This window comes from Crocuta crocuta, unplaced genomic scaffold, assembly GCF_008692635.1.
Source record: "Crocuta crocuta isolate KB4526 unplaced genomic scaffold, BGI_CrCroc_1.0 scaffold831, whole genome shotgun sequence".
NCBI classification, from domain to species: domain Eukaryota; kingdom Metazoa; phylum Chordata; class Mammalia; order Carnivora; family Hyaenidae; genus Crocuta; species Crocuta crocuta.
The window spans coordinates 220,471-243,761 of NW_027531990.1; the positions used below are offsets into that span (position 1 = coordinate 220,471).

General features: G+C 33.2%; 1 long non-coding RNA gene across 3 annotated transcripts in view; it reads right to left on the bottom strand.

The window, feature by feature from the left end:
• LOC144240679 (uncharacterized) overlaps positions 1-23,291 on the bottom strand; it is a 294,755-nt gene that overhangs the window by 183,412 nt on the left and 88,052 nt on the right. For all 3 annotated transcript variants that reach the window (XR_013337803.1, XR_013337802.1, XR_013337804.1), the window contains exon 4: positions 11,689-11,767. This is a non-coding gene — a long non-coding RNA (uncharacterized LOC144240679). The remainder of the gene's footprint in view (positions 1-11,688; positions 11,768-23,291) is intronic.

Below are 23,291 nucleotides of genomic sequence, written 5' to 3' on the forward strand. Positions count from 1 at the left end.
CTCTTGATGTGGGGCTCAAACTCATGAACCATGAGATCAGGACCTCAGCCTAAATCAAGAATTAATGCCTAACCCACTGAACCATCCAGGCACCCCCATATTTAATGTATTCTTAAATTGCAAAGCCAACACACACACACACGGAAAACTGAATTTGAAAATATTTTGCTTCTGCAAATTTGATAATTTACTGGGAGATAAAGCACAAAGTACTTTAGCATTCAATTCAAATGTAAAGTGTTTTATGGAATCTCAGCTTACCTCTAAGCAATAATTCTTTTCATGTACATCATAGTTTATTAATAAGTGACTTTTTAAATCAGTATCTTTTTTCCAAGCCCAGTGAAGGGATAATTTAATAATCGGTCATTTGAAAATTTTTAAAACCAAATTCATAATGTATTTTTCTATATTTGATATTGATTTCAAATGAACTAATTTTTTCCAATATGTAATTTGTTTTATTTTATGTAAATGCTGCCTTGTATAGTAGAATGTCTGCTACATTGTACTATGTCAAAAAATACTTTTATACAATTCACAATATATTTTTTCCTTTTTTTGCCTTATATGATGCAAAATTAACATGTAACTATCCATATAACATAACATTTTGTAAATGCAATAAAATATATAATGTTTATTCCATTTAATACATCATTTCCAAACTCATTCCTTTTATGGGTTTATTAGAATATTAAAAAACTACTTAGATTAAAGACAGCATTAAAGCTCTGAATGATTTTTATGTTTAGGCAAAATTAAAGAGCATTTCATAATGATAGAGGTTGCCATTTGATTAGAATCTGGCAATTCTATCATCTGATCAAAATCAGAAATAAAATCAGAGTTTATAGATGTTTCCAACCAAACTTAAAATCACACTGTGCTAAGTGTGACTTTTTAAAAACTCCACATATAGTTTTGCATCAAATTAAAAGGCTCAGCTTTTCCCTTGATGTGGATTTCCATGTCAGTGCACAATGACTGTGTAGAGCTCTACACCATATTGGATTGTTTTTCTGCATTGACATCATCTCTATCTACAGACACATATGATTACATTATGTTATAAAGTTAATGAAAATTGTACAGAATTGTATGTCATTGCAATATCTTCTTTGCTGAAAACATTCTGTTTTTTTTAATGCAAATGTGACTAATATAAGTTTTATGAATTCAGTTTTAGAAAACACTTGTTTTATATGTGTAAATATCCATGTAGGTTTTACTTTTAAAAAACCTTGGTTTCCTCTTAGGTAAAACTAAGTGACTAGGCTCTTTTTTTAAGTTTCTTGGTTATTTTATGGCTTTATGATTGTCTACTTTCATTGATTTACAGGAAAAAACAAACTGGTTGTCTTCTGAAACTCAAAGAATGGATTTGCTTAAGGATTACTCAAATAGGATGTTGCAGAATCATGAATATATTCCAAAACTGGAGGTCCAAACACATACAGATTTATTGAATTACAGTAAAGTGGGAGTCTAGATTTCTCTGTTTTTCAGCCTATCTTATATAGCTCTATTTCTTTCGTTCTACTTCTCTTCTTGGAAACTTCTGATTTATAAAATGACACTATCCAATATCTATGTGCCTTGATTGTCTTGACAGAATCATGTTGTAATGAATTTATTTGATCAAATCTGAAGTTCTCCACACTCCCACTTTATACTTACAGAATTATTTAAGTTTTAGAAATGCTGTAATGATACAGCCTTGCAGTTCTGGAACTGCCTCTTTTAATAATATCAGTTTAGCTGGGAGTAAAGGTTCATAATTTAAATCAATGGTATAATTCAGAATAGATTAAAAGTCAGATTCATCTAAGAACTTCCTTGATAACCACTGTCATGAATATGTTTTTACAGCTTACTATGCTCTTGTACCTAGAGAAAAAAAATGGTGCTTCTAATACTGGTAAGTGGGGAATGCAAAAACAGAAGAAAAAGACTAATCTCCCAAAATGCCCAATAATAAGCAGTCAAAATTTAACTGTCGGAAGTGTTTCCAAGACTAGACATTTCGAATTGCTTCAAAGTAATTAAGAAGTTGTAAGTGGTAAGTTTGAGAAAATGATTTTCAGTGTGTTCTTCATAATACAGATTTAGACGTTACGGTTAAAGTATATGTATCAGAAAATAGGTGATCAGACCCTCAGAGTAAGTGAAGAAGCATTAAATAGAGAAATGAACACAAATGACCATACTTTCTGACCCTGAACATGTAAACTGTTTATATAAATTTAGTGTAAAATTTCTATCACCTTACAGTGCTCACAAAACAGTATTATCAGTTAATATTTTATCATGCTAATAAATTTTATATCAAAATGAAATTCAGCTTAATAAATTATATATCAAAAAGAAACTAAGTCCTAACTATTCCACTGCTTCTTAACTTTGTAACTATGAATGCCATTTTTTAGGTAATTCATGTAGGTGCTTATGATAATGTTTAATCAACAAAACATTCAATAAAAGTAATGTTCCTTTGCTTTTATGGAACATTACGGAATAATTAAATATTTTTATAAGCAAGGTACAATGCATGTACAACAAAGTGTACAAATCTTGTATTCAACTTGATGAATTTTGAAAACTGTGTATGTCCATATAATCACCAGGCAAACCTGGGACATAGAACTTTTCCACTAATCCCAGCGATTCCCTTTTGCAACTACCCAGGCAATCCAACCCCCACCTAGGGGCAAGCGTTCTTCTAATTTTGCTCTGAGTTCTTTCAAGAGTTTCTCTTTATTTTTCATCCCGTAGATTATGAAATGCTTCGATTTTTGTTTCTTTTCATTTAACCTTGGAAAGTGGTAAACTAGGGCTTGCATGTTTTTGTTGTTAGTTTTCACCAGAATTGGGAAATATTTGCACATACTGGTGTTTCAAATATTTTTGTGTTACTTTCTATCCTCATTCTGGAAATCCTGTGTTTGTTATATGATATGATAATTTCTAAAATAATTCCTGATGATGTAGCTATTTAGGTCCATTTTTTCCTTTCTGTTCTTAAAATTGAAGAATTTCTACTTTACCCTCTTCTAATCTGCTGACACGTTCTTCCACTATCTATAATTTACTATTCATATCACCTATTAAGATTTTTCTACATTGGGGGGCACCTGGGTGGCTCAGTTGGTTAAGTGTCTGACTTAAGCTCAGGTAATATCTCACAGTTTCTGAGTCCCACATCAGGCTCTGTGCTGACAACTCAAAGTCCGGAGCCTGTATCAGATTCTTCATCTTCCTCTCCATCTCTGCCCTTCCCCACTCATGCTCTGTCTGTCTTTGTCTCTCAAAAATGAATAAACATTAAAAACATTTAAGATTTTTCTACTTTGGGGTCACCTGGTTGGCTCAGGCAGTTGATCATTTGACTCTTGATTTTAGCTCAGGTCATGATTTCATGCTCCTAGTTTGTGAGATCAAGACTCTAGTCAAGCTCTGTTTTGCTTGGGATTCTCTCTCTCCCTCTCTCTCTTCCCCCACACCCTCCTTGTATGCTTGCACTCTCTCTCAAAATAAACACTTAAAATAGATTTTCTACTTTATATATTGTTCCTTTGACTTCTAAAACATTTTCCCCTCTTTATGTTGAAAGCCTTCCTCTATTTATTCATTATGGCAAATTTTTTCTTTAAGCCTTTGAAAATGTGGACAATGACTGCTTTAAAATTCTTGCCAGATGGGACACCTGGGTGGCTCAGTCAGCTAAGCATCTTAATTTTGGCTCAGGTCATGATCTCACTGTTCGCTGAGATGGAGCCCAGCATTGGACTCTGTGCTGACAGTGTGGAGCCTGCTTAGAATTCTCTCTCCCCTGTCTCTGTCCTTCCCCTGCTCATTCTCTCTCTGTCTCAAAATAAATAAATAAACAGTTTTTCAAAAAAATGCTTGCCTGTTATAGTTTCCATTCCCTGCTTTTTCTTTTCACCAGGAACCATATTGTTCCTGTCTCTTCACTTGTCTGGTAGACTTAAGACACTGCAGATACTGCTATCATTCCCTGCAAATCTTTTATTTCTTTTAGTAGGTTGTTAACTTGGCTGAATCTAAATTTTTAATTCTGGTTCTTCTGCTCCGTATTTTCCACCTTTGAACTACTGCTTTTTATGGTATTTCTTCTAGTTTTCTTCACCCATGAACAGTATAGGGGTCAGCCAAAGTTCTGGATTTAGTTCATATAAATATTTGGGGGACTTCCCCTCTGTAGTGTCCTTTCCTAGACTTTCTGTGTCTTACTTTCCAGACAATCTTATAGTTCTGCACTCTGTTCTCTGACTCCCTAGGGAAATAGAAGTTTCCTGTTTAAGATTCAGATATCCCATACCAAAGGAAAAGAATTTCATATTCCACTGATTTCAAATAGTTGGGTTTTCTTCTTTTTCATTTTTGTTTTATGTATATTTTGTCCAGTATTATAATTAACATGTGAAGAAGAGTTAATACTTCTCAGAACCCAACTTCCCTTACTTTCATTGTTAGATATTGTTAGATATTTCATTAATTTGAAATTCTGGATTGACATTTACTTTTCTGTCAGCACTTAAAAAGTATCATATTATTGTTTTCTGGCTTCCCCTGTTTCTAATGAGAAGACAATGATGATATTTGTCATAGTTTCATGGTCTGTCATAATTTCCCCACTCTGGCTGTTTTCTTTTTTCTTTTTTTTAATGTTTATTTATTTTTGAGAAAGAGAGAGAGTGAGAGAGAGAGGGAGCAGGAGAGGGGCAGAGATAGAGGGATACACAGAATCTGAAGCAGGCTCCAGGCTTTAAACTGTCAGCACAGAGTCTGACAAGGGGCTCAAACTTATGAACTACAAGATCATCACCTGAGCCAAAGTTGGATTCTTAACCGACTGAGCCACCCAGGCACCTCTCCACTCTGGCTGTTTTCAAATATCATTTTCTTTATTATTAGTTTAAGAATTTTAACTATGATATGTTTAGGTACATTTAAAAAAATGGTCACTGAGAATCCAGCATGTTTATTTGATAGCTTAATAAATTTGAAAAAAATATTATGAGCTAAGTTATATGCCCCCCAAATGCATATTTAAAAAAATTAACATTCATTTTTGAGAGACAGAGAAAGACAGAGCCTGAGTCAGGGAGGGGCAGAGAAAGAGGGAGACACAGAATCCAAAGCAGGCTCCAGGCTCTGAGCTCGAACCAAGAAGCGCAAGATCATGACCTGAGTGGAAGTCAGATACTTAAGTGACTAAGCCACCCAGGTGCACCCCCCACCCCATGCATATCTTAAATCCTAATTTCCAGTACCGTAGATGTAACCCTATTTGGAAACAACCACTAGAGTAAGCCCTAATCCAATATGACTGGTGTCTCTATATAAGAGGAAGAACTTAGGACACAAACACAGAGGAAAGGAGACATGGGGGCACAGGGAAAAGATGGTCATATAAGAGTCAAAAAGAGAAGCCTCAGAAGAAATCAACTCTGCTAACACTGCTTTGATTTTGGACTTTTAGCCTCCAGAATTGTGACAAAATAAATGTATATTGTTTAAGCAACCCAGTCTGCAGTACTTTATTAAAGCAGCCCTAGCTGACTAATACAATAACTTTCAAATATCTGTCCAAACAATTTTAGGATTATTTTCTTTTCTTCTTGGACACAAATTATATATCAGTATGGTATAATTCCTGTTGATATTATATTTACTAACACTTTCTTCCCTGGACAGGGTCTGGTCTTTTTCTTCTTTCCTTCCTTTTCCTTTTTAAAAAGCTTTATTGATACATAATCTACAAACCACACAATTGCTTGGATGTTAAGTGTATATTTCAATGTTTTTTTTAGTATATTCACAGAGTTGTAAAACCATCACAATAATATAATTTTAAGATTTCACTCATAGGTGGAATTTAAGAAACACAACAGATGAACATAGAGGAAGGGAAGGGAAAATAAGATAAAAAACACAAAGGGAGGCAAACCATAAAAGATTCTTAAATACAGAGAAAAAACGGGTTGCTGGAGGAGAGGTGGGGGGGATAGGCTAAATGGGCAAAGGGCATTATGGAGGATATTTCTTGGGATGAGCAAAAAGTGTTATACATAAGTGATGAATCACTGGGTTCTACTCCTGAAACCAATGCTACACTGTTCGTTAATTAAGTTCAATTAAAAAATAAATTAAAAAATACAAAGACAATGTATTGTTTTTTATCAACCTTCAAAGAAACCATGTGCCCATTGGCCGCTATTCCCCATTACATTTCTACCTCACAATCCTAGGCATCCACTCATCTTATTTTTTCTCCTGTATATATGTCTATTCTGCACATTTTACATACATGGATTCATAAAGTATATGGTCTTTTGTGGATGACTTCTTTGAATTAGCTTTATGTTTTCAAGCTTCATCTGTCTTGCAGCATTCATTAGTACTTCATTCTTTATTATTTTCATAATCCACTGTAGCTTTACTTTCTATTCATTTGTCAGTCATGGACACCTTTTATTATAAATAATGCTGCTATGAATTTTCATGAACAAGTTTTTGTGTGGACATGTTTTCATTTTTCTTGGGAGGATAATTGAGTGTTGATATGCTGGCTCACTTTAAATTCAATGTTTAACATTTTGAGGAACTGCTAACAGTTTTTCTAAAATGGATGCACCATTTACCTCCTAGCAACAAAGTACAGGGTTTCTAATTTTTTTCTTCTTAACACTCTTTATTATCTTTCTTAATATGGCTATCCTAGAAATTGTAAAGTTGTATCTCATTGTGGGTTTGACTTTTATTTCCCCCATGGCTGAGGCTATTAAGCACCTTTTTACGGTTACTAGAGACTTGTATATCTTCTTTGAAGACACATATATACAGAGTAGTTGCAAATGTTTTCATTGTGTTCTTTTTTTTGTAACTGGGTTTTAAGAGTCTATTTATGTTATGGTTACAGGTCTTTCATCAGGATATGATTTGAAAATATCTTTCCCGGGAGAGGGCAAGATGGCGGAGAAGTAAGGAGCTCCGTACTTGCACTCGCGCCCATACATCACACAGAAAAGATCTGAAGCCATTGGAAACNTTGATAATATCTTTGCAGCACAAAACATTTTAATTTTGATGAAGTCCATTTTATCTCATTTTTTCTTTTGTCGCTTGTATTTTTGTGTTGTATTTAGAAATGCTTTGCTTAATCTCAAATCATAAAAATGTACAAAAACAAATTTCGGCTCTCACATTCAGGCCTTTGCTCCGTTTTTGCCTTCTTATTCTTTTGTTATTATTTGGTGTGGATAAGGTTCCAACTTCATTGGTTTCCATGTGTATATCCAGGTATGCCAACATCATTTTTATGAATAGAATAAAAAAAGTTATTCTTTGCCACTGAATTCCTTGGCATGGGGTTTGGTCTTAACCTACCAAATGCATTCTTTATTCCTTTCATTAATGGCTTTCATTACCTGGAATTTTTATTTGCATCCTCATTTACATCTGTGCTGATTTTCCCACTATATGTTTCTGCATGGTGCTCTCCTTTTCCAAACAGTCCTTTGATATATTCATAATAAGTATCATAAAGACTCTGCTCATTTTAATATCTGGGCTATCTCTGTAGCTGATCTTATTGTTTCTTTCCTTTGTTTTCCTTTGTCTCATTATTTTTTACTGATGCTGAATAAAGTGGGTAAGGGAACAGCTGGGATCAAAGTAGGTAATATTTCTGTCCAGAAATGTCTTGCTCCTTCTTGTCAGGCTTCTAGTATTGGGTGGACAATTCATTTCCATTGTATTTTTCTTACTTTGTGCTTTTGTTCATCTTCAGATAGATTTATTTTTAAATTGGCTTTAAACATTCCTTTCAGAAGGGTTTGGAATTGGAAGACTAGCAAGATTCTGGAAATCAGTGTCCTTCTCTCCCTCCTCTCTCTCTCTCTCATTTGCATCTTTAATCCATTGCTAGTGTTTTGATTTAGAAATGAGTTTTCTTCACTATATAATCTTATTCCAGGTTTTTTTTTTTTTTTTAACCACAAAACACCTTACCATCGATTGCTGTTCTGTCCCCAACAATTAGAAACTGATGACTGATGCTTGGTAAGAGACACAACTGCATAGATGGGATTTCTGAGAATCCTACTGCTAGGCACACAGCCTTTACCAGTCCACTCTTCTGCACTTAGGCAACTTCCCACAAGTTTCCAAAGGTTTCTTTCAGTTCTTCAGCCCAGAACTCTCAGAATATACTTGGTGAAGTATAAGCATGTAGGTGCAGCATTGTTGTGTGATTATTGCATTAAGTAAAAAAAAAAAACAATCCAAACAAAACAAAGAAAAAAAAAAACAAAGAAAGAACAAGTGTAATAATGTAGCTTCTCCAGATTCTTTTTATGGTTAAGAGTTAAAGTCTCTTGCAACATTATACATCCTGATTAAAATGGAAATCTATATCATTTTGTATGTTTGAAAGTAATGGAAAATTTGCTAATTATACCTCCCAATAAACATGCATCTCTTTTCATTTTAGGGTGTCTGTATATTTAATAAGAATAACTTGTATATGTTCATCATAGGTATTAAAATACCCACCAATTCAGAAGTAAGGATAACTGGGATCCAAGGATGCTGAGAATCTACTTCATTCTTAATATGGAATTTGTAACAAAGGTAATTTAGAAAATTTAGTTTTTGTCAAAGCCTTCTGATGGCTAAAACAAGAAAAGCAAGGCTTGGGCAGAGGAGACATTTGGAAATATATTCTAAATCATGACGCAGTGCCCCTAAATGACAAATCATAAAATAATTTGATTGCAATTGAGTACATCTCTGAATGTTAGGGATAAGTTGAATAGCGGAGCATATACAATCTACATTTTTAAACTTCTATTATAGAAACTCACGTTAGCTTAAGCATAAATTCGGCTTCCTTCAAAGTTATAGATATAAAGGAATAATACTAAGGAATCTTGTTCTACTATCCACCAAATAGTTCAGAATATGGGGTGATATAATTGTGAATATTGTCCTAGTCCATGTCCTATAGCACCTAAAATGGAGATGGACTCAACGTGATTATTTATATTTTTATTAAGCTCATTTGATTATTAAAAGACTTTTTTTTTGAGAGAGAGAGAGTGTGTGTGAGAAAGACAATGGGGGAGACAGGATGAAGGAGAGGGGACGGAGAAAGAATCTTAAATAGGTTCCATGCTCAGCAAAGAGCCCAATGTGAGGCTCCATCCCACACCCCTGGGATCATGACCTGAATCCACATGAAGAGTTGGACACTCAGTTGACTGAGATCCTGAAGACTTTCATTGTAGTAGCTACTAGCATATTATTTTCTTGCTCACAGCCATTTTGTGTTAAAAAAAAGAAAGGAGAAAAGCAATATGAGGAAAATAAAATGTTTCCAAAAACAATTTAACTAAAAATTTTAGAAAATATAACCTATATTTTTTCTACACCATTATCAAAAGGTTCAGAGCCATATGGTAAGCATTTATTCAGCTTTTTGATCATTTTATTATTACCTATTTTCAGAAACGTTTAGATGATTTTTTTCTTATTTCTAGTTTTTCATGTCTTATTTTCCATTTTAAAAGACTTCATAAATGTGATATATGACCAGTTTTTTTCAGTCACTAGTTCACAATATTTTATTGCATGTATTTTATGTATTTTATTATCATTCATTAATGTAAGGATATATTCAGTTAATTTTACGTTAATGAAAAATTTGGCTTTTTAATTTAATAAATTCATCTGATAATTAAAATGGGAAGAGGTAGGTAATATTTCTTTAAAAATAAATATCTTCAAAATTCAAATGTTTTTTAAAAATCTTTCCATTTATGTGATGAAAATAATAAACAATGAAGAAAAATGAATTGTGATTAGTATGCCTTCTTTCAACCAAATAGGCAAATCATTACTTAAATTATAAACTATGTTGTCACATCTATCCACAAGAAACTCTGGCAGTTGGCATGCAGTATATACTGAATATAAATGAAAATGAAGAAACAAAATAAATGAATACATAAACAAAGACTTAAGCTGGGATAAACTTTCCTGGGAAGCACTAATTCTATTTTAATTATAGACAGTATGTAAAATAAACAGAGTATCATTATTAAGCACTAATAATTAACAAACTAAACAAAATATAGTGGGTAAGAATAGATCTTTGGAAGTGTTTTCTGTCACAAAACTATCTCTGTTTTTCACTGATACTGAGTTGAGAGAAACATCTATCTTGAAAAAGCATAGTATACCCTCTTTTTCATGATTACCATTCGAGTTATCCAAAAGGCCCAGTTCTTGAAAATCTTATAAATAGTTTGAATACCAAGAGCAGTTTAGGAGAAAATTACAGGATAAACTCCTCATCCTAACATATGCATCCAGGTTTCCAAACACTTCAATGAGATAAAAGAAAAAATAAAGAAAAATGTCTTTTACATTATGTATCATTATGAAAAATTTCCATGAAAGTTATTTTTTGCTGTAAATACATTGAGTAGGTTTAACCAATGTTTCTAGACCATAATTTAGTCTAACTATAAGGTAAATAAGTAAAATACATCAATTTGAAGTAGACAGTCTCATTTTTCACCTATTTCCTATACTCAGCACAAATAAAGGTTTACTGCAAGTATAAAAATAGGTAAATATGTTCTTGATGCAAAGTACATCATAAGTTCATAAATTTTAAATTAGTGCACAGCTTTCAAAAAACTTTTAGTAAAATAGGCACCTAAGTATTAAAGTATTTTTTATTATTTTTAAATGGTTATTTATTTTTGAGAAAGAGAGAGAGAGAGAGAATGAGTGGGGGAGGGCTAGAGAGAGAGACATAGAATCCAAAGCAGGTTCCAGGTTCTGAGCTGTCAGCACAGAGCCTGATGCAGGACTAGAATCCATGAACCATGGGATCATGACCTGAGCCAAAGGTGAACATTTATCGGACTGAGCTACCTAGGTGCCCCAGCACCTAAGTTTTATAGTACTGTTACCATCAAGGAATTAATGGTAAACAACCTAATTCAGAGAATCTTCATCCCTAGATTTGCTCAGAAAGTAACTGAACATAATAGTTATATAACTCTGTACTCATTTACTGGTAAAACTGGATTCTTAAATTATCTGGGATTGCATACTCAGCTTAGACTCAACATTTGCTCTTTCTGCTTCAGCCAAATGGAAAACATTTGAAAATTCAAAATAACCTGAAAGGAGGAATACATCAATCATTAAATGTTTCTAATCAGCTCAAACTAACAAACAAAAACAAAACAAATGGGAATCTAGATGAAGCAGAGCAAACAGTCTGGGAACAATCTAAGAAAAGTACTGGCGCTGCAGAATGTGCTACCATCACATATAAGCAACTGGTGAGTGAATGACAAGTAAACCAAGCTACTACCTTTCAGAAACTCCTATCCTCCAGCTTTACTTAGTTACTCCAACAACGGCAGGGCTCAGCTTCATGAACTGGTGAGTTACACAGCACCACAAAGCCCTGGGCTCAGGAAGGTACCACACTGGGTTTAATGCTCTACTTTCTGTACCTTTAAATTCTTAATAATTTTACCTTTGAACTGTGTTTTGTCAGCGAAGTCTGCTGGGACAATGAAACAAAAGCATGAGAAGAAGAGATATGTGTAGTAAGTGTTTCAGCCACATAAAAGATACCTTCTAGTTCTTTTTCCTTTCTGTTCTTCCTTACTCCTTAGTATGCTGAAGGTAGAGAGTGTCAGTAGAATTTACACCACTGAAAGATGAAACATAAACAGCAGATTAAGTTTTGTACCAGAAGTAAGAAAAAATTATATGTGTAATATTAGTATGTGTACATACTAATTGGGCAATTTGGTTACTCCACATTATAAGCACAATACTTTTACATTTGCATTTAAAATTGGAGTTGCACAATATAAAGATGAACAGTAAAATTGATGGTAATTATTTAAAATTTTATTTTTTCTTTACTTTGAATGACTTTAAATAGCAAGTAAAAAGCTCCGTGACAATTTGAAAGAGAGGCAGAGGGAAGCCTGGGTGGCCCCGTCAGTTAAGCCTCTGACTCTTGATTTTGGTTCAGGTCATGATCTCACGGTTCATGGTTTGTGAGCTCAAACCCTGCCTTGGGCTCTGCTCTGACTGCGCAGGAGCCTGCTTGGGATTCTCTCTGCCTGTCGCCTACACGTTTGCATTCATACTAGTGCATGTGCACTCCCTCTCTCTCCATCTCTCTGAAAATAATAGAAAGAAACTTAAAACAAAGTTTCAAAGTTAAAAAAAAAAAAGAGGGAGAGAGACTACGGAAAAAAGGGGAAAAAAGCTTTATTTTTAAAAAAATATTAACAGTATTTTTCTTGGATTTTAAAATATAGGACCCATATTTTTATTTTGTCCCAAGTCCTATAAATTGTACAGCCAGCTCTGAAACTTATTTATGGCTCGTGTTGAGAGTTTGGCTAAGCCATTCCATGGTGTTACGGTCTCAGTATTCATTTTGTTTGGCCAAAAAGCCTGCAGGGGCCTTACACTGACATCACCCCCTCACTCAAAATCACGCCCTACAGAGAAGACTGAAAAGTCATAAATAAATAAGACTTCCCCCACAGACCCTGTGATCAACAGTCTCTCCTGCCTTCTGTGGCCTTCCCTTTTTGTACCCTGATGGAGTGCATACTCCTGTAGTGTACCAAAACTCTGCTCTTTTTAGTTTGAATTGACCAATCCAGTCTTAGCTCAGGACTGTCAAAGAACTCCACCCAGAGACCTCAATAGAAGCATGCGCCCCAGATCCTGACTCTCTGCCTGCACCCTGCCTTGACCTCCTCGAATGGTCCCTCAAGGGGTCTGTTCATTTCCTGCTAGACTGTGAGTAATAAACTTGTCTAGTTCACTTTCTCTTGTGGTCTGTTGTTCAAGTGCCTTTCACTATCGGGTACCCAGTGCTTCCTGTAATGAATGTTAATTTAACAAAGTCTTAACAACTCTGTTTACTTATTCATTCTATTTCAAGGGTAAAGCATGTCACCACTGTTTTAGTATTTCCATACTAATGCTGGTCTGTCTTTAAGGCCAATTTCAAGGTTTTATGGATGTTTCTGAACAAGTTTCATTTTACTTCTTTTGACTTTTTTTCATGGCCCTTGTTCTACTGCCTGACACTTACATAAATGTTTCTTTCATCACCCTGACCTTGTGCTTTCTCGTATTTCCTAATAAGCTCACAAATTCATTTTCCACTCCCATGGCATCAACTAAATCTTGTTCCTCCATGTATCCTTATCAAATATCCTTACTTAGAATTTATATTGCCTTAACACTCATAGTTTTTTATTTACTTTTTACTCTAACAGAAACATTATTACCAATTTTTGTCTATCTCTCTACTTACCTTATGTAAAAAATGTCTTCTGCATACTTCCATGGGCAATAAAATATTAAAGCTTAATTAAATACCCTTCCCTTAATAATATAGTGACTTAATGCAATCCTTGTCAAAGTATCAGTGGGTATTTTGTGTCAAGGGGATTCCAAAATTCATGTGGAAACAAAATGGTCTAAAAACAGCTAAAATTAACATAATTAAGGTAGTGTGATATTTTTGTAAGGCTAAACAGAACAGACTAAATAAGGAAAACAAAAATTTCACTTCATTTATGGTAAGAAATAATAGCACTGTAGTACCAGTGTCTTTTCCAAATGGAAAACATGAATTTTGACCATGAGTTTTACTCCATGCACCATAATTCCCAATTGATATTAGATCCAAATGAAATAATCAATAAGGTTTATAAAAGAAAACATTAGATGGAGATCATCATGCTCTTAATTTTCTTATACAAGTGAAACAAGGAAATAACCAGAAAGGGAAAGATAACATTCTGTTAAAATTTAAAACTTTCATTAAAAGACATGAAAAGAGTGAAAATGAGCTTCAATATGATAAATATATCTTCAACAGAATATACAACAGAAGACTTATATACTAAAATATAAACAGCTAATACTGATGAAAGAGAGAGATAGAGAAATAATTTCTTTTTAATGCATAGTGGATAATGACCTGTCCTAACTAATCAAAGAGTTAAATTTGACTTAAAATTTGACTTAAAATGAGAGCAGACAAGATAATCACTAGAAATAAATAGATTTATGGGAGGAAAGAACAGTAGATAGGTAAATACAAAAAAGTCAATAGATAAGTATTATATTAAAAATCAGCTATTAATAAAATTGGTAATTATTAGTAAATAAAATTATTAATAGTTTAAAGCTATTACTTTCAACTATTACTATCAACTATCAAGCTATTAATATCAACAAAATGGTAATTAAAAATAAATAAAATGATTAATAATCTTTAGGTCATTACTTATTCATGTGCATTGCTGCTCTAAGAATCAAAAGTTTGAATGTAATTTCTACATGTCAAACAAGTCATTTATTGTCTGATTTTCTAGTTCTACCTTGTACCTGTGTTACCAAATTAGTGGTATTTGATTTCTGACTATAGCATATTGAATATTTATTGGGAAAAACACATGCATTATTTTCCCTTAACTAAATTTTAAAACTATTAATATATAAACTGTTGTATAATATTCTTGCCAGTGCTTCTCATGTTTATTGAAACTTAAAAAAAATTAAGAGAAAATCCATTCAATGGACAAAATAAATTAAATATTATATGCAATTCAATATCTGTGTACATTCCTTGATATTATCCATTTTGCAACATTTCCTAATTTCTGCTTCTTTAATGATTTTAATGTCTGATGATTTTTTTAAGTTTATTTATTTATTTTGAGACAGGGGACCAGGAAGAGGCAACAAAAGAAGGAGAGAGAGAATCCCAAGCAGGTGCCACTCTATCAGCACGGAGCCTTGATGCGGGGCTCGAATTTACAAACCACGAGATCATGACCTGAGCCGAAACCAAGATTCTGATTAACCGACTGAGCCACCCAGGCATCTCTAATGTGTAATGATTTGATTCTTCCTGCCCCACTCCATTGATAGTTATTGATGGTAACAACACATAAAACTGTTGACTAAAGATCTCACTGCGCCCCCGTGCTTATTGGGGGCGGGGGGGCCCAGGGAGGGGCAGAGAGAGAGGGAGAGAATCTCAAGCAGGCTCCGCACTATCAGCAAGGAGCCTTGATGCAGGGCCCAAATTAGCAAACCTCGAGGTCATGACCTGAGGCCAAAACCAAGAGTCTGACACTTAACCTACTGAACTTCCCAGGCACCTCTAATGACTGATGGTTTGATTCTTCCTGTCCCACTCCATTGATACTTGCTGATAGTAACAACACACAAAACTGTTGACTGAAAATTTTACGGCACCCCTGTGCTTATACTCCTAAGAGTTACTGCTTTCATATTATCCTAAGGTCACTCAAACAACCATGTTTTATTTAGGAAGTATTGTGTACAGAGCCCTGCACTACGTGCTATTAAAATCCACCTTTAACTGAAACTCACCTAGAAGATGACTCATGTTAGTTCACAAATAATACAAATACTATTCATCAACTGAGTCTTTACTTAGTGTTAAGAGCTTTTCCAGATGATGTCATAGATGTCATCCATTTTATTTTTTTAATTTTTTATTTATTTCTGAGAGGGAGAGAGAGACAGCATGAGCAGGGGAGGGTCAGAAGAGAGGGAGATACAGAATCTGAAATAGGCTCCAGGCTCTGAGCTGTCTGTCAGCACAGAGCCTGAAGTGGGGCTCGAACCCACTAACTGTGAGATCATGACCTGAGCTTAAGTCAGACGCTTAACTGACTGAGCCACCCAAGCGCCCCAGATGTCATCCATTTTAAATTATCTCTATTTATTTACCTCAGGGAAGAATAAGCTTTCTAAATATGACTCAATAGTACATAGCAATGTACTTCTTATCTGTTTTCAAATAAAGACATGTGACTTTAGACTCAGCAAAATTCTTTTTTTTAAACTTTTCTTTAACCACTTTTCAAAAGTTCTTTTGCATGAGATTTTAAAAAATTGAAATATAATTGACATCTACCATTGTATTGGTTTCAGGTATACAGCATAATGACTTGATATTCATATGTATTACAAAATGATCACACAAATCTAGATTAACATCCATCAACACATATATATTCAGTTTGTTTTTCCTTCTGATAAGAACTTTTAAGGTCTCGCAGCAATTTTAAAATACACAAGGTAGTATTATTAACTATAATCACCATATTGTATATTATATCCTAGAACTTATTTATTTAAAAAACAACTTTTTAATGTTTATTTTTGAGAGAGAGAAAGTGAGCCAGAAAGGGGCAGAGAGAGAGGAGGACACAGAATATGAAACAGGCTCCAGGCTTTGAGTTGTCGTTACAGAGCCTGATGCAATGCTTAAACTCACAAACCGTGAGATCATGACCTGAGCCAAAGTTGGATGCTTAACCAACTGAGCCACCCAGGCACCCCTATTTTTATTACTGAAAGTTTTTACCTTTTGACCCTCTCTACCCATTTCACCCACCCCTCATCCTCTGCCTCAGGCAGCCACCAATCTGTTCGCTGTATCCATGAGCTCCTTTTTTTTTTCTGTCTGTTTTTTAGACTCCACATATAAGTAAGATCATACATTTGCCTTTCTCTGACTGATTTCACTTAGCATAATATCTTCAAGGTATATCCATGTTGTCACCTAGCAAGATTTCCTTCTTTTTATGGCTGAATAAAATTTTATTTCATTGTAGATATATACCACATTTCCTTTATCCACTCCTCCACTGATGAATACTTAGGTTGCTTCCATGTCTCAGGTATTGTAAATAATATAGTAAGCATGGAGTTCAATATTTTTAACATACAGAACACATTCTTAAGTTTGTCCTTTGCTTTACCTACTATCCTGTTTCTTCTGCTTTTAAATGATCTTATTCATAAAATAATTATTAATAATTAAAAGTCTTTCTTAAAGGAAGAAAAATATCTAGTGCTCTTCAGGTTCATAAAGAGCATCTTACGTGCTATGCTTCATTTAATAATCCAGCACAGTTCCTCAAGTGTAGAAAATCATTCACTACAAAATTTCATTCCTTCTTAACAATTAATATCAAAATAATGATTAACGAAAAATATTCCTTGATTTTCTTCCCTCTGGATACCAACTAATATTTCTGACATTTTATATTTTACAATTTTGTTTTGGTGTAGCTAAAAAAATTAAGGGGTTTTATAAGTCTTCTAAAATTGTAAAAAGAAAGGTTATTATGTATAATTATCCATGCAATATTTTTATCTTAACACATATGTATATAACATTTAAGTATAATAATTAAAACTCACATAAGCTAATAATGTACTATATGCTTTAATATTTAATATCCTTTGTAATTTAATTTTTAATTTCATCTAAAATGTTAGTTCTCTAAATAAAACAAAATTTTCATTGTTTCCTTTTTCTGCTAACCTATCTGTTTTTCTCCAACATCTGCTCTACACATCCCTCAACTAAAATGGCATTCAATTCTTTAAATTACAAATATTTATTTACCTGTCATTCTGGACCTCTCCTCTCTGAGCCTCTTGAGAGCAGGAAATGAATGTTAGCTGGTTTTCCATAATTCACACAGCACTGCATATAATAAGTCTTCTGGTAAGGTTTGATTAATGAATGAATGAATGCATGAATAAGAATCAATATCTGTCCTCTGCCTATGGGGTTTGTGTAACATTTTTTATGCATTTTAAATTGAACTAAAAATGTCATAGGGGATTTAAGGAATTATCTTTTTGGAGAAGAGTCTACATGAAAGTGTACCAGATATAATTTCTCATTTACCCAAATATATAGCATTCCAGGAATGCTAAATTGATTTTGTAGCCTTTAATTGTACCCAAAGTATTCTTGCTCATCTTTTTTTTTTTTTTTTTGTACTTAAAATACTATTTCTTACAAAAGTAACTCAGGCTATTTGCACTCAATATAGTTGAGGAGTTGAGGAGTTGGAGGAGGAGAGAAGAAGGGATGAGATATACAGGCATGTCCTGGGATGCTGCTAATATTCTAGGTGCTGGTTATATACATACGTTCACTTCGTAAGCTAAATCATTATGCAAGGTATGCTTAAAAGTTGGGGACTTTTCTGTAAATATATTTTAATAAAAATTATAACAGAAAGTATTCCCTTTATGTCTTTAAAAATACAATAAATCATTAGATGTCAAAAAAATTTTGAAACAGTTTTCACAATGTGGCTTTGTAAGAGACAGAGCAAATGCTCTTATGCAGAGAGTAACTATTAGTAAATTCACTAATTAAGAGTAGTTATTCCAATTCCAATTATGACTGGAAAAATTTTGTTTCTTCAAACTGATGTCTACTATACCTATGGCTGGGAGCCTTCTAAAGATAAAGCAGTTTCATGTCTCACATTGCTCATTTATACTATCTGCTTCTCAATCTGCAATCAAGATTTTCAAATAACTTTAGTTCATTGAAAGACATTTTTATTTCTTTAAAATTTTTTTCTGTTGGTAAGAACACTTAATCTTTATGAAAGACCGACCCTCTTAACCATTTTTTAAACAGTTACATTATTATTGTCTATAGGTACAATTTGGTGCTATAGTCTCTACAGAAAATAACACTGAGGTGCCTCAAAAAAATTAAGGACAGAACTATCAAATGGTCCAGGAATCCCATTTCTGTTTTTTTTCCTTTTTGTATTGTTTTGTTTTTGTTTTTGTTTTTTTTTCTTTTTTATCCAAAAGAATTAAAATCAAGATCTTAGAGAGATATAAGCACTGTCATGTTCACTGTAGCACTATTCACAATAGCAAAGATGTGAAAGCAACCTAAATGTCTATCGACAGATAAGAGGATAAAGAAAATATGATATGTACATGCAGTGGAAAAATTTTCAGTCTTAAAAAAGGAAAAAACCAGATTCTACAGTATGTCATAACATGGATGAGCCTTGAGGGTGTTATGCTAAGTGAAAAATGCTGGTCACAGGAAGACAGGTACTACATGATTCCACTTGTATGAAGTATGTAAAATATTAAAATTCATAGAATCATGAATGATATGGGGGTTTTCAGAGGCTGGGAGAAAGGAAAACTGGGTAGTTACAAGACATTGGTTTTTTTTTTTATCTTAATATATTTTATTTTTCTTATGTTCTTTATAATTAGTACTAGAATGAATAAATTTGCTCCTGTTTACGCCCTTTTTAGAAGTAACTAATCAGTTTTCATTGTATGCTTCATCATCTTATCAGTAAATGAAAAAATAAATAAAATTCTAGTCCCAGTCCTATGCTTGTGTTATTTCAATTATAATTACATCACTGTTACTAATTTTAAATTTTCATTCTGGCACTAAACAAGGATAATACAAACCTAGAGACTATCACTTGTGAGATGAATGTTATTAACAAAAGTTTCTTTGCAAAACCACTAATATATTATTGAAAATATAATTTTACCTATGAAAATTGCTTTCTACAATTTGTCAGAATATTACACATATATGGGATAATTACATCATTTCTTTTCAATGAAAGGAAATTAAAAATGCAGGAATGAGTTCACTTTGGAAGTTATAATCACTTAGAAAAACTTTGTCCAAGTTATATAGGTAAATTTATGCATGAAATGTCTATTATATATGAATCAAATTTTTATTTTGACAGTTCCGGGTACAGGGATTGTCCATAAACATAATTTCAAACACACACACACACACACACACACACACACACACACACACACAAATCCATAAGCAAAAAGTAAATTGTTTAATGATAGAGACTATACCTAATATTCTACATTATTTTTTTTACCTCTCTGTGTTACACTGGTTTACCCTGCTTGTCCAAATGGCCTTTGACGACTACAAATTTTCCTTATAGATTCAGCACCTACATCTCATTTTCTGAGGATAAATCATCCATTTTTCTGCTTTGCTATTGCACCTCACACACACTTCTGTAATTGTGTGGAAATACAGTAATGCCATATCAAGTGAAGTCCATGTATCAGATTCCCCTCAATATTTGAAGCACTGCTAGGAGGTTATACATCTCATTCTTGTTTCTATTCTTAGCTCTAAGGACACAGCTTGGCATATACTTGTTCAACAAGTATTTATTGACGAGATAAATGTCCACTCTAAATAAAAAAGGGGATAACATTTATAAAACAATAACTTTTCAAAGTTGATTCTATTAAAAGTCCTATTCATATCACTTCAATTATTATTTTATCAAATTATGATATGGTATAAATACATACACAGTAGAGTAATACAAATTCAAGGCATACATGATACATATCTTAAGTATGGTATACAAATTTGAGCAAATGTGGGAAATGGGGGCCACCATTGTATCATCACTGATAGTATCAGTACTGGGAATGGTCAAAATAGCACAAAAAGAGAATTCACTCATCTGACATTGATTTACAAAGTAAGACTCTAGTGCTTTTTGTGGATTCAGAGTTATTTTCTTTAAATGAAAGTAAGTAACTCATAGATTCACCATCTTATTTTTTCTATTCTTTTTAAAAGTAAAAGTTATATATATATCTCCATTGGTAAGAAACACACAAAATATAAAAGAGAGTAAAGAAGCAATTTTAAAAATCAACTGTACTCCACAATATAGGGATATACATTCTAATTAAAAAATTGGTGTGTTTCAATTCAGACATTAATCTGTGCATAGGTATATGTGTGTTCATGTGTATTCACAAAAATTGTTGGCATAATGTGACTCATATGGAAGATAAGGTTTTTGTAGCCTGTTCTCATTATCAAAAATAATAATATAAATATAAAGCTAAATTTAAAGTTTTAAAATATTAAAAATTCTGTCATATCTTAATATCTGAATTATGGTTTATTATATGTATGAAGTATAGTTTAATTGACTTCTTCTTTTGGCCTTGTGCATATCTTTAAAACAGTTTTGTATATGTAACATATACTCTTATTAATAATTTTGCATTAATCTATGATGAGATTTCTAAGGTAATCCTTTATGCAACTCAGATTTAAGGCTATCTCCTTTTTAATATATGATTTAGGGATATCTAGTTCTGCAATTAAAAGATTCAATGTTTTCACTATATAGATTCATAAGAATGACTAAGCATGTATTGTTATGATGTATCAGAATTCTGCAAATGAAATCCGAGTCCAAATATTAATGAAAATGTTTTACTGAGGCTCCATATATGGTTAATTGTGAACTAAATTAAATATATAGTATGTTTTCCAGAGTTTCTGTTTGATTTTCATCAGAAGTGCTGGCTATGGGAATTAATATCAGGCTGCTTTATCACACAAATAAGATGCAGTTCATTATAAGAAAACCTATTCATTTTTATTTCCTTAAGGCTTAATGTAAATTGTATGAATCCCTCTAACAGCAAAAGACATAATAGGAAGTAACAAAAAATATACTCAGTATACAAGAATAGGGTATAACACTGTGTGAGACATAAAATGTTAGCAGTTTTTCTTGTTTGTTTGATTTTCTTTTATTTCAGTTTTAGTGCCTCGGTTCTTAGATTTTAGAAACTATTTCCAATAGCAGGAAATTGTAATAATGGAATCTTTAGTTGAAATCTTCCCTAGTACATAATGACACGAATAGCACCCTCATTTTGTGCTTTCCTGTTAGAGAGATTAAGTTTGTTCAAATTGTCTTAAAGCCAAACCTGGCATGTAATAAGATGAATGACAAAAAGATTTTTGAGTGACAGGTAAGAGCTACACTGTTTTTAATAAAGAAACAGATTAATAACTGCATTATTCAATTGAATCTGTGCTAACTTAAAAACATCTCGTAACACATATTACTTTTTAATATTTTTCAAGTATTTTTCCTAAGAGATCATGGAACAAAATTTATCTCAGAGGCTTGTCTTTCTATACTATACACTCACTGCATCTATTTCCTTATATATATAGAAAATGTGAAAGAGTCCTGAGAAATTCAGCCCATTATGTGAAAACACAATTATACTAAAAATGCCTTTTTCTTCCAGTTTCAAAATTACTCTGGTGTTATAAGACTGGGGAGCAAGGGAGGTAATATAGTTTCGATTGCACAGCTCTTTAACATCATGGAAAATAAACGTTAAAATTAGATCCAAGCTGAACAAGGACAGGTGACTGGAATGCAGTGAGAATTTTGCTGCAAGTGGAGAGAGAGAGACTTTCTGTAATAGTAAAAGGAGCAATGAATCTGAGCAGAGTGACTGTCCGTGAGACTCTTGAACTCACAGAGAGAATACACAACCCCCATTTCCTCTTAGGGTCTGTCCAAACTCATTGGAAAGCTAATTGCAACTGTCTGTTCAAATACTGGTGAACAGCAGTTGTTTTTTTTCTCCCTTTCCTTCCTCTTCCATTCACAGATAATCTCTCTACTATGTCGGCTTCTGATAAGGGAAGAACATGAAAACCTTGAATTCCCTGTAACCACTGCGCTATTCACTGCTAGAATGAAATAGAATCATTGTATTTAAAGTAGATTTAATTTTTCAAGGCTGTAATTCTTGGTGGGAGTTAGGGTATATTAACGGTGAAACTGTTAGAAGAGAATTACTTTTCTGTCTGAGAAACCAAATCAATGGAAGTAATTTTTAAATAGTCTTGGCATTCACTGAATTAATCCTTTAAACACACTCCATTGCAAAATTTTGTTTCTACCCTAGATATTTAAGGGTGTATTCCTCTCAGAGATTATGACTGTAACTTAACTGTTATCATGACAACTGTAGTTTTATAACTAACTTTCTAATATAATTATAATCATTACCCTACTAAATCATTTTTATGTTGCTAAAATATGCTATATGCTAAGCATATTAAAGTAATATGTAAATCTAAGATAAGGTGTGTTCTTTAATAAAAATTAAAACGATATGGTAGAGTAAGCAAGAGCTTTGGAGTTAGAGTCCTAGCTCTAATATCTTCTGTGTGATAGTTCATCACCTTTAAAATGGAAATAACCTACTAGCAACCTTAGTATTTTTTTTTTAATGTTTTATTTATTTCTGAGAGAGAGAGAGACAGAGTGAGCAGGGAAGGGTGAGAGAGAGAGGGAGACACAGAATCCGAAGCAGGCTCCAGGCTCTGAGCCAGCCGTCAGCACAGAGCCCGACGCGGGGCTCAAACCAAGGAACCGTGAGATCATGACCTGAGCCGACACTTAACTAAGCCACCCAGGTGTCCCATTATTATTTCAAATTTAATAAGGCATCTCCCACAATGT